Source organism: Neolamprologus brichardi, chromosome 3 (assembly GCF_056152115.1).
Source record: "Neolamprologus brichardi isolate AB-2024 chromosome 3, ASM5615211v1, whole genome shotgun sequence".
Lineage (NCBI taxonomy): Eukaryota > Metazoa > Chordata > Actinopteri > Cichliformes > Cichlidae > Neolamprologus > Neolamprologus brichardi.
The window spans coordinates 50,057,513-50,070,961 of record NC_142106.1 but is presented as its reverse complement, the minus strand read 5'-3'; the positions used below and the strand labels follow the sequence as shown (position 1 = coordinate 50,070,961).

The 13,449-nt window shown below is 42.7% G+C and overlaps 1 protein-coding gene and 1 pseudogene across 1 annotated transcript in view; both read right to left on the bottom strand.

Annotated features, from left to right (window-relative positions):
• Positions 1-13,449, bottom strand: part of LOC148105734 (protein NLRC3-like) — a 167,328-nt gene that overhangs the window by 36,666 nt on the left and 117,213 nt on the right. The gene's annotated exons all lie outside the window — the stretch shown is intronic.
• On the bottom strand, positions 39-13,220 carry LOC148105736 (uncharacterized; annotated as a pseudogene).

Genomic DNA, 13,449 nt, shown 5'->3' with positions numbered 1-13,449 from the left:
TCAAGTTATACATATTTCAATGCACTTCTGACAAAAAACTAGACACCAGAAAGAAAAACGTTGTGACCACTCGGGGCTGCATTTCGCATGGAGAAATGTTTTCCTACTAGTTCAGGAAGGCACACCTTCTGAAAGAACTCCTGAGCTTTCTTTAAACGCGATTCCCAGAAGTGCACATCAGGGAAGATGCGTACAACTGCCGTGTCTTTTTGTGTCCATACCACAAGGTCACAGTGCTTTGTGTTGGCCACAAAGACCTGTGTTTGCACTTGTGAGTAAAAGTGGTGTGTCTTCTTCAAGTTAAGTCCATTTGCTGTCAACTCGAGGCAGAAGTCTTTGTCATGCGCATCCAATGCTGAAAGCTGTCAGATCTGTATTTAAATGGACATTTAATTTCCAGGCACCCCTTCCCACAACATTCACACGTGGTTAGTCCGTCAGGAGATGCTCCTACTTCAGGAAAAGCCGTGTTAACAAGAAAACCACACATAGGGAGCTGTAGGTTTTTGTGACACGCTGACATTTTCTGGGTGTAGGTGTGTCGAGCGTCCTGTTCATGCTCCAGTCCCCAAGTTGTTTGCACATTATAGACAGAGTTAACAGGGTAGCAAACACGATTAATCACAATAATGGCGGGTTTTTCTACAGTGGTGGCAAACACAGCGTGCATCATTGAAGCTGTGATTCTCCTGGCACGTCACACATACCATTGAGGGCTCTTGTGTTGTAGTCTTGTGCGTACCTCAATAGCTTCTGCCTGTTCTTCAGTAACCTTTGCTGCGTTTACGTACTTTACACAGTGCAGCTGTAGCTCGGTAAAGCCAAGGGACTGTGCACCTGTGTTGTGCAAACATGGCAGAGACAGTGGTAATGTGGATGACTGTACAGTGTGTGATGTGTAGTATTTCTCCAATCCAGACAAACACACTGCTTTATTGTGTTTTTGAAGTGTGTCTAACACTGGTGACAACTCCTCAAACGTAGCAGAAGGAATCTTTCTTTTTGAAGGACGGCTTCTTCTGCCTTTCACCACAGACGGTCTGTTTATATTTTCATCAAGAGTCTTTTTTTGTGCTGCTGAAGATGTAAAGTCAATGTTATGGCCAACCTCTGGCTGTATCTTGGTTGTGTTCCCCGGCAAAACCCAGTAGGCTGGTTCATCTGTGACAGTATTTGTGCCACGGATCCGCACTGTTGCCTCCACTTTAAACAGAAGTGCAGCGACATGGGTGCAGGTCTCCGGCCATACAGGTGCAGTGTGCGGCTTCGACCTTCCCCGTGGTGCTTACAATTACCCATGGCCGTAATGCAGGTTCATTCAATCTTTGGGAGTGCAGTACCTGGAATATACAAGGACAAGGTTGATGTAAAGACGATAGATTAAATGAGACAGGGAGGACACAAATTGGCGTTAAGTAATAATCTGCCTGATTATCAACGTGTTAGTTTGCATCTACGTTACAATTATGGGCACATGATATGATAACATTAATTATGGTGGGGGGTGGACAATGGCTATTTCACTCGATGCACTTGATGCACTCCAGCTGACTTACCTTGGTTTGAATGATGACGTACTCACAGTTTGGCGGCTTGAAAAATGCAAATCTTGCACCCAGCCATTTGTAAATTAGATGTGCGCCTCCAGTGACTTGTAATTGTAAAAAGCGTTTACTCCACAAACAAGATACGTGAAGATATCATGGTAGGACAGTGGCGGTAAGTCATCTGGGTCTTTACTCCAATGATATTTCATATGGGTCCAGATTTGCGATGCACTCTAACTTTTTCAAGTGCTGCTGCTTCGCCTCTGGATGCAATCGGTCTCTATACCGTCCGTTTTCTTTTTAGCTGCTTTTAAGCATGTTTCTTGTCGTTGTCGTTCCAACACGGTGCGTTTGTTTTGATTTGTAGACCCGGAAAATGGCGCAATACATTGCGGCGTGAACCAGGTGTAGGACTGAACTCTCCCACACACATCACATCACTATAAGACTGGACTCTCACACACATCACCACACGCACTCTGGTTTTTCTTTATGTACACTTCCTTATAATCTCTTTCTGCTATTTGCACATTTTTACTGTAAATTTCTAAGTTAAATCTGTACATTTTGTAATAACCTGTAAATTGAAATTACTGTAAAACCACTGTCATTTAATGGTCGGGCATTGCACAGCTACAAGCATTTCACCTCATGTCATACTGGGTATGGTTATGTGTGTGACAAATAAAATTTGAATTTGAAAGTCTTTCCAGGTGAGTTTGATCCAGGAGGGTCTGAAGCCAGAGTCAGACAGAGACTGTGCAGAGACTGTAGAAGGACAGAGCAGCAGCAGAGCAGTCCAGATACACTGATGATCCTCTGTCAGATTCACTCTGCAGCGCTGACAGTCATCTGCACTTCTTCTCATTCCTCTGTCAGTCACTGCTGGATGAAGCTCTCCTCTCCACCTCCCAGTAACATGGCCCAGTCAGAGCGTCTCTACACACAAGCTGCTGCTGCTTCAACCTGTCTGGATCATCAGGACACAGCTCCTCCTCTCTCAGCACACACACCGTCCTGTTTACCATCATCACCACCTGCAGAGAGAAGAAGGAAGAGCAGAGGAGATAAACAAGGAGATAAACAAGTGTTTCCAATGCTTCACTTTTTCTAATCTTTGAATTTTTATTGAAGTTGATGAAAATGTTTTTCCCTCCTACTTTGAGTTTGGACTTTCATTCATTAGAAGGACCTTGGTGTGTCTACTCTGAGCTCTGTAGGAACCCCAACAACAAGCCCAACAATCCAGATCAACGGTTCCAGCTGTTAACTGGAGGAATTCCATCCAAACATCTGCTCTCACTAAATTCTTCCTCACCTACAGACTGTGTTCTTCACTGCTTCAAACTTGGAAATGAATGCAGTCATTGGTCTGCGTGCTGCTTTGTTCAGAGAGCTGATAGGCGGTTGACAGTGTTTGATCAGAGCGTGTCAGCCGTTACTATGGTGACCATAAAGGTCAGAAACAGGAAGTGTTTGTGTCCAATCCTGAAGCCTGTCACCATTCTCCTCTCACAGCTTCACTGAGAAGCTGCAGCTTTACAGGAAACACTGGATCTTTGTTTCATACTGACTGTGTTTAGTACAATACTGCTGACAGCACCACCCACTCACTCCATCACTCTACTGACCTCAGAGTCTCCAGTCTGTAGTCTGGACTCTGCTGAAGATCAGACAGCTGCTTCACATCTGGATCCTTCAGGATGTTTCCCGACAGGACCAGCTGTCTCAGATGGGAGGGGTTGGACTTCAGTGCTGCTGCCAGATAATCACAGCTGATCTTTGACAAACCACACCACCTCAATCTGTATAAAGAATGAAAGATGTAAGTTTATTAGACAAAGTTTGAGCTTGAAATCATTCAGTGTTTCATCATCTGTTCAGAGCTGAAGAAGGTTCAGAATGTAGAAGTTTAGAAAATGGAAACTCCAAACAGCTGAAGCCAACAGGAAGCAGCTTCAAACAGGAAACTGTGCAGAGTTTCAGACTATACGTCCTGATGCAGCCAGTTGGATTTTGGAGATTTGAATCTCTGTTCTGTGACTAAGTCCTTGAATCATTTCTTCCAGTTGGTCCAACAAGACAGACTAAGTATTGGACATGTGTTGTGGCTCCATTAGGGGAGCTTCTAAATGTGATCTGATGGCCCCTCTGGGTCTGTCAGGTCACAGGACTGAAGAGAGCTCAAACTGGGCACACGGTTGTTCTAGTCTGGACCAAAGACTCTATACTGGGACTGAGGGACTGCTTTGACTGCACCCACTGGGACTTTTTAAAGGCGCAGGTTCTCCCTTAGATCATCGATTTCTACTGACATTTCTTTCTGGGAAAAATGGAGATTACTTTGAAAACAGGAAGTATTTTCCCCAATAAGCAGCCCTGGATTAGTAAATCACTCCAACATGTTCTCAGGAAGGAGAAGCTGTCTTGTTATGAGGGAGATAAGAAAAAGATTGAGGCACAGAAACTTGTTGAAAGAGAGATAAAGCAGCTAAAATCAGGTGTAAAAGTAAAGCAGAGGATGAGCTGAATAAAGGACACTCGAGGCTGGCTTGGAAAGGAATGAAGTCCATGGTGGGGATGCAGAACAAGGAGCAAAGATGAATGTGATGCTGAATCAGCAGAAGACTTGGACTCATTTGATTCCAACTTTGATATCATTGATTTCAATGAAGAGCTTTGTGATTGTAGCAAAGGGCTGGTAGCTCTGAGAGTCCCACTGATGAGGTGTTTGTGTGGAAATCTCTTAGTGGGACCAAAGAGAAAAAAAGCCCTGGCCCTGATGCTGTGGGAGGGAAATGATTGAAGTGTGCTGTGAGGAAGTGACTGGGAGATTTTCACACATTTTCCAGTCCTCCTTGGAACAACAGGAAGTTCCCAGCATATGGAAACAAAGGTTAAGTGTCTTATGGCACTCAGCGATGATGGTGCTGTGGCCCCACCACATCCACCTCTTTGTAAAGGAACTAACCGTAATATGAAGCTTCAAATGGAACTAAGAATTCCTCCACTAGGTGGCAGTGTCTGATGAGAAAGTGTTAGTGGAGCTGGCCTGGAGTCAGAAACAGGAAGATGCAGGATTTGGGCTGAAATGGGGAAAAGTGGTTAGCACTAGTGCCTTAAAGCAAGAAGGTTGTAGGTTGAAGCTTGTTGGCCTTTCTGTGGAGGTTGGATGTTCTCCCACAGTCCAATGAAATGCTGCTTAGGTTCATTGGTGCTTCTAAATTGGCTGTAGGTGTGGATGTGAGAGAGTGCTTCTCTGTCTCTCTCCGTTGGCCCTGTGATGGACTGCTCACCTGTGCAGGTGGACCACGCCTCTTGCCCTATGACAGCTAGTGTCACGGTCTGTGGAGACAGGCCGTGTGGTGGTGTGTGTGATGGACCCAGGTGCGTACACAAGTGAGTAGACAGGAGTGAACTTAACAGAAAGCGAGCCTTTATTATGGCTGAAGACAAAGTGTACAAACACAGCAGGGATAGCGTGACTAAACTAGAGATGGACCGATCCGATATTACGTATCGGTATCGGTCCGATACTGACCTAAATTCCTGGATTGGATATCGAAGAGAAATAAAAAATGTAATCCGATCCATTAAACATCAAAAAAGCACCTCACAAAACTTGCGATACGGCGTAACTCGGCTCATAACCGTAGCACGTCGGAGCAGTGTGGTCACGTGATAGAGCGCTGTGTGTATTTGTAGCCTGCTAGCAAACATTTCATCTCCAAGGACGTTATCTCAGAGAGAAGTAAAGCAAGTGTGTAAGTTCATCTCTGAATGTTTGTAAAGCATTCCCACGTTAAGCTTAACAACCGATATATAGAGCAACTGCCTCTCTCTCTTTCTCTCCTGCTGCTACTTCAATCATGAAACTGCTTAATTATCAGCTGATCGGCTTTTCTGTCGCGAGTCTGTCTCTCTTCTTTGTTTTTGGCCCACTTTGCACCAGAAAGAGGAAACCAGCAGCTGAACAACAGCACTGCAGCACTATTAAGCTTGATCAGCTGTTGTTAGAATCTATTTAAATTTACTTTCAAGATCAGGATCTTTTTCTACGCAGCTGACGGCTGGTAACTGTGCAGGGGTGGATCTAGCAAAGTTTAGCCAGGGGGGCTGATAGGGCATTAACAGGGAAAAGGGGGGAACAAAGACATACTTTTCTTTCTTATTCTCATTTAAAATATCTAGCTTTTAATTATTTAATAATTATCTGAATCTTACACCCAAAGTTTTAATCTGATGTAAAATGTATAGAAGTCCATTACTGTATATAGTAACTGTTAAGTCTAATATACCCTAGTAAGCTGTAGTACTTTTTCCTTTGGGAACCATCTGTGAATTCTGCAATATCGGATTCATATCGGTATCGGCAGATATCCAAATTTATGATATTGGTATCGGACATAAAAAAGTGGTATTGTGCCATCTCTAGACTAAACTAGACTATAACTAAACTGGGAAAACTAGTACTGTGACAAACTAAGAAGACTCAGAGACTGTGGTGATAACTGCAAAGACTGACCGTGAAAACATGGAGGTGAGAACACAGACAACGCGACACAGACTGCATGAAACACAGAGACTAAATACACATGAGGGATGATCAGGGGAAGTGGCCACACATGGGAGCACAGCTGACACACATGAACCTAAAGACAGGACAGGAGAAGTGAAACTAAATACACTGACATTGAATACAGACTTTCAAAGTAAAACCGGAAACATGGAGATTAGACATGACATGAACTAAACATAACCACGCAGACATGACTCATGACAGGTAGACGCACGAACCAGGGAGACTGAGTACAGGGGAAGATGACAGAAACGACAACATGAACTTGGCAACATAAGACACACAGACATAAACACATGAAGGGCAAGGGAGACTTAAGACAAGGGTAATATAATTACAAATGAGCTAGAATAACTTAATGAACCTAAACAAACAATAAACATCAAAATAGACTAAAACTCAAAACACTGGGTCGCACGACCCAGGACCATGACAGCTAGGGCACATGCTGCAGCCCTGTGAGCCTAAGCTGAATAAACGGTTAGCAAAAATGATTCATAGATGGCCTGAAATTTCCCAGTTAGCAATTTGGTAGATATCTATGACATGCTAATCCCATTGTGTGTTTTTTTCCCATATTACTAACATGCCAATTTGTTTGTTGTGATTTATTATCAGCCAGACCCATATTTGCTTTAAATGACAAATTTATTTAAGATGGAGTGATTTATGTAAGTCTGGGATGGTACGTGTTAACGGCCGCTCACAGATCCTACCTGCCGGATCTCCTTTTCATTGATATTGCTGTTATGACTGATGAAGCCAAGCTGGTGAGTTTCTGTGTTAACTAAGTAACATGTTAAAGATACAAATATGACTATTACCAAACTGTACTGTCATTAATAGCGTTGCTTTGTTAATGTTGTATGGTTGTTTTATTTTGTGTATTTCAGTTGATTACCTGGGTTCTGTAAAGGCACGGTTACTGTACTGGTGTTAGCTTATGCTTGTGCAATAAAGCTTATAAAAGGCAGCAATCAGATGTCCGAGCCTGAGTACGACACAGTTTCATCAGTTAAAACACACCCTTACGGTGTGAGTTTACTAAATTAAAGGTAGTTAGCTTAGTAAAAACCGTACACCCATCCAGCAGCTGTATTCTACCTGTAAGCTGATCCCTGATGAGCCAAAGCACTTTTTCATATACAAATTACAACCTTTAATAGAAACCTATTGGTCAGCATCTTATTAGCCTGCTGTTAGGTTCATTCCACAGAAAACTGAGAGAAACTAATAGAGATGACAAAGAATAAAGAGAAATGTGCTGATGTAAAGCCTTTGAAGTGCTTCAGATGATCTCGGTCCACTTCTGTCCACTCATTCATTCATGTAAGCTTTCTAACAGAGCTTTGATCTTCACAGTCTGCTTTATGAAACTCATTCTAACCCTGAATTTCAGAGTGTTCCTCCTTCTCTTTCCCATCATTCATGCTGGCAGCGGAGGAGATTTGGATGTTGGACTGTGTTTTGGATGATGTGTGTATGTTTGTGTTGGACTGCTGTCTGTAAAGCCTTTAAGGTGGAATGAAGCGTTTGAGAGTTTCACAGTGAATTGTCCAGTGGAGGATTTTTCTTCTTCTTTGAAGGTTTGAAATGTGAACATTGTTCTGCTGCAGTCAATGGACTAAACCAGAGAAGAAGAAAACAGACTTTACCATGAAGATCCTCAGTGTGGATCAGAATAATATCAGCCTGATGTCTGCAGTTTAGTGTCAGCACAACTTTCACATCATATTCATCTCAGCACAACTAAAACATGCTGACTGACCTCAGAGTTTCAAGTCCACATCCTGGACTCTCCAGGAAACCACACAGATGCTTCACTCCTGAATTCTGCAGCTTGTTGTCGTACAGGTCCAGCTCTCTCAGATGGGAGGGGTTGGACTTCAGTGCTGCTGCCAGATATTCACAGCTGATCTCTGACAAACCACAGCTCCTCAATCTGTATAAATAAGGAAAGATGAAAGTTTATTAGACAAAGTGTGAGCTTGAAATCATTCAGTGTTTCATCATCTGTTCAGAGCTGAAGAAGGTTCAGAATGTAGAAGTTTAGAAAATGGAAACTCCAAACAGCTGAAGCCAACAGGAAGTAGCTTCAAACAAACACAACAAGAGAAAAACCTCTGAATGTTTCACATTAAAGCCGTACATTTATCATAAAAACAGGAAAAAGACTTGAAAAAGTTGTGTTTTTCCTTCCAGGAACCACAAGGCTTCACTTTTAAAGGTGAAGTGTGAAAGAAATGGACATATTTGAAGTCCAACACCTTTTTCCAGTCACATTATTAAAGCAGACAAACTACAAGCTCATTTTCATTCCAACAAGTCATCTTCTGACCTGGACTAACAACACTGGTCTCTATGTGCAGCTGGCTGTGGACCAGTGCTCAGGGACCATCTACAAAGTGCAACACTGAAAGAACATCACACACTAATTTGCTTCCAGCACTTTCACAGAAACATCTACTGTCATTATTGTCACCAAACTCTGATCCCATTTAAATTTGCAATAAAGGATCCACAAATGGTCAGACAAAAGAGGGTTATGAGGAAATATGATGAAATGTTGTGTATTAGCAGCAAGTTATTGAATCATTTTCCTCAGAAACCAAACAAAATGATTGACAAACATGTTTTTACAAACTCTGTGTTGGACTTGGATCAGCAGGATAAGCTGATGTTTAAAGGCATTTGAGTCTCGCTGTATGAGAATCCAGTTATTACTCCATATTTATGGATGATGTTCTTTCAGCGTTGCACTTTGTAGACGCTACCTGAGCCTCACAGCCAGCTGCACATGGACCAGCTGACATTACCCAGCATTAGAGGCGGGTGTCAAAAAATTGATTTTCCTGTTTAAATGGTTTGAATTTGAATAAAGCGATGTTGATTCATTCAATCCTGAATCGATTTTTAATATAAATGTATTTTGTCAGAATCTCAGGTTAAAGCTCCCAAAAGTATTTCAACAACAACCAAACAGATAAAACAGTAAATGAGAGCAGCTAAACACACAAAGATGGAAACACAGAGCGTGGATCGTTCACTCGACAGCACGTACACGGACACGCCGTCGGGGCTGAAAGTGGACAGCTCACAGATCCTGAAGCTGCAGGTTTCATCTGTCTCCAACCAAAACTGACTGAACCAGCAGCAAAAGAAGATCCAAACTACGCTTTACGTTTGATGAACATCGTCATGAATTCTCTCTGACTTTGACGTTTACTTCCTTCACAGCTCTCTCTCTCTCAGTGTACTTCAAGAACAGTTTACCTTCAAAAATCTGTTTTCTGCATTATTCATTGCTTATTACGCACCAGTCTGCTGTTGTGTTCACTGCTGTCGGCCTCCGAAAACAAAGCCTCATTTCTGCTGTTCAATACTGAAGAAATTTAAACCTTTTAAAATGATGACAGATTACAAACTCTCAGCTGTGTCTGTAATCAAACCTCTGTAACTTTGCTTCACTTCAGCAGCATCAGCTCATGTTCACATGTTGATTCATGGTTTGCTTCAGTTTTTGATCGACTGCAGAATATTTTGAAGGTTATCTGCTATAAAAAGCCAGAACAGGAAAATCTGCTTCATGTGTTTCTGTTTGATCCTCAGTGACTTTGACACAAAGGCCTCTGCTGTGATGATCACAGCTCTGATCAAGTCTCACAGTGTCAGCTTTGTTTTTATACATATGGATATGTGCTGATAAATGATCAGAATTAGAATATTTCCCACTGTCTGCTGTGTGCCGTGACCTTTGACCTGCTAAAAACAGTCAGCTGTGGATTATTCATTGTCGTGTCTGATACTTAAAACTGTGAGGAAGAACACTACACAGTTAATCAGGGTCCCCTCTCTCTGAATCAGGAAAGGTGGGCAGGCCGCGTGTTGGCCGCGGGCCATACGTTGAGTATCACTGTTTGAAATGTGAACATTGTTCTGCTGCAGTCAATGGACTAAACCAGAGAAGAAGAAAACAGACTTTACCATGAAGATCCTCAGTGTGGATCAGTATAATATCAGCCTGATGTCTGCAGTTTAGTGTCAGCACAACTTTCACCTCATATTCATCTCAGCACAACTAAAACATGCTGACTGACCTCAGAGTTTCAAGTCCACATCCTGGACTCTCCAGGAAACCACACAGATGCTTCACTCCTGGATCCTGCAACTTGTAGTTGGAGCTCAGGTCCAGCTCTCTCAGATGGGAGGGGTTGGACTTCAGCGCTGCTGCCAGATAATCACAGCTGATCTCTGACAAACCACAGCTTCTCAATCTGTATAAAGAATGAAAGATGTAAGTTTATTAGACAAAGTGTGAGCTTGAAATCATTCAGTGTTTCATCATCTGTTCAGAGATGAAGAAGGTTCAGAATGTAGAAGTTTAGAAAATGGAAGCTCCAAACAGCTGAAGCCAACAGGAAGCAGCTTCAAAACAAACACAACATGAGAAAAAACTCTGAATGTTTCACATTAAAGCCGTACATTTATCATAAAAACAGGAAAAAGACTTGAAAAAGTCGTGTTTTTCCTTCCAGGAACCACGAGGCTTCACTTTTAAAGGTGAAGTGTGAAAGAAATGGACATATTTGAAGTCCAACACCTTTTTCCAGTCACATTATTAAAGCAGACAAACTACAGGCTCATTTTCATTCCAACAAGTCATCTTCTGACCTGGACTAACAACACTGGTCTCTATGTGCAGCTGGCTGTGAGACCAGTTCTCAGGGACCGTCTACAAAGTGCAACACTGAAAGAACATCACACACTAATTTTCTTCCATCATCCAACCTGAAGAGGAAACAGAGACGGCTCCCCTTAAAAGTAAAAGCTGCTCCTTTTGGACACAGTATCAAAGAAAGTCTACATTATAACACAGAAAAGATAGAAAAAAGTTTTGGTATTTTTTTAAATTGTGCAGAAATGAAACTACACTAAGCTCAATTATTTGATAGACATTTCATCCCATGTCAGTTTGGCCTCATCCTGGGCCGGATTATCCAGCACACACTCTGACCACAGGCCCAGGGGCCACGCACAGCTGGGCTCCATCCAAGAGACAGGAAACAAACCAACACAATAATAAAAAGCACCATGTGATCTTCTTACATCTTCAAGACAAACATAGTAAAAACATGAGCATATTTGTTTCCTGATAAAATGATGTGACAGGTAGAACAGAGTAAAGTGGTGGTGTTACAGCCTTTCTCCCCTCTGCTGCCGAGGCTGTTAGTCTCTCCCAAACTCAGCTACAGGACTTCCAAATGAATGAAAGCAGCAGAAGTGGCTTTACAAATGAAAGAGGAAGAGGAGAAGAAGAGGAGAGGGAGGCCACCCTGACCATCACTCCAGCTGAAAACATCACACTTCCATTAAAGTTGGTGAGGAAATGTTGAGCAGGATGAGCTGCTGGCTAATCTGGAGGCTGTAGCAGCAGCTCACAGTCACAGTGGATTTCCACTCATGAAAAAGCTCTGGCTGCTTCATTTCTAATCTCATATCAGAGACTTTAAAGCTTCACTGAAGCTGTACTGTGATGCTTCCATATTCCAGTGAGGCCTCCATAATGATTTCAGCTGTTCTGTACACACACTGTGTGCCCTGTATGGCTCAAAGTCTCTGGAGCCTGTTTTTATCTGCTATCATCAGATCTTCATCATCCTCATTCACATCCCTCACACACTCTACAGCCTCATCAGCACTGACTTCATCTTCACTGACTGATGGAGCACAACATGAACCTGTGGAGGCTGAAACACTGTCCTGTCAAACATCTCCCCGTCACCACTCCACTTCTGTCAGCCTTTAAATGAACCCTGCTCAAGTCTGTCACTTCTGTTTGGAGCCAAAAGGAAAAACTGTTGTTCAGTCGTTTGGAAAGACAACATTTCTGAAAGCACTCAAACTTCTTCACATTTGTCTTCAGACACATCCTGAACATTTAGGAACTACAGAAAGTTTCAAACATCAATCAAAGACCTGAAATATAGAAAAACAACAACAGCTGCAGTCAGTGAACTCACCTCAGAGTCTCCAGTCGACAGTTTGGACTCTCCAGTCCAGCACACAGAAGCTTCACACCTGAATCCCGAAGGTTGTAGTTGTTACTCATGTCCAGCTCTGTCAGATGGGAGGGGTTGGACTTCAGAGCTGAGGCCACAACTTCACAGTGAGTCTCTGAGAGTCCACACTGAGTCAGTCTGTGATGATAGAAAATATAAAATGTGTTTTTATAAAAGCAGAAAATCTGCATTATAAACACAGACTGAATGTATATGAAGACAAAACAGAGTGAGGTCATAATCTGATGAATCTGCTCTTCACATCTGTGCTTCAGCTCCTCTTACTGTATTTGACATGACACAACGATTGAGTCTCTCTCAGACCTGCAGACTTTTAATGAGAATCTTTGTTTGGCTTTAATCTGCAGATGAAGGAGGAAGATGGTGTCACATTTAGGCTTCCATAATGTCCACAGTCTGTCACTGAGATCTGATCCAGAGTCAGAGTGAAGACACACATTTGGACTGTTTCCTATTTTGAATCTGACTCCAGAACATTTTGAATGAGTTCAGCTCAGTGAAGAGTTGCAGCTGGAAAGATGATCTGTCATGGCCCTGGGTCGGTGACCCAGCGCTTTGAGTTTGTGATTATTATTTTCTAGTTTATTCTGATTTAGTATTGGTTGTTGGGGTTTGGTTGTAGTGTATTTTCCCTACCTGTGTCTCCCTCTGTGCTCTGTACAGGTCCCCGAGTTTTGTGTTGTAAAACAGTCTGTGTGTTTCCTGTTTTACTTTGTAGGTCTGTGTCTCGTTATGCCCATTAGTTCCAGCTGTGTCCCCTCCTGTGTGCCATTTCCTGATTACCTGGTGTGTGTATTTATAGTTGGTGTCTGCGTCGTCTGTGTTTCTAGGTATTCTGTGTTTCTCTGTGAACCTCCCGCGTAGTCTACATTATTCCATGTTTCTTCGTGTCTCTCTGCTCCTCGCTCCATGTCCTCCGTTTTGTATTAGTTTTCCCAGTTTAGGTTTATGTTCGGTTCTGCCCACACCTTGGTTTTGTGCACTGTAAATAAAACCCACTTGCACCTCCGCCATTGTCTGCTATTGGATCCTCCTTTCTCACCCTCCACATGACTGCCGCCCCAGCCGTGACATGATCTCTGTTTGCTACCTGCTGTCAGGTACGACTGTTCACGTCCACACGCAGGAAAAACCTGCTGACTGTTACCAAACGGAGCAGAAATCTCATCACTGGACAATAATGATGAATGAACTCAGAGCTGCTGATATCACATCTGATTTCAGGGGAACTAAACACAGAAAT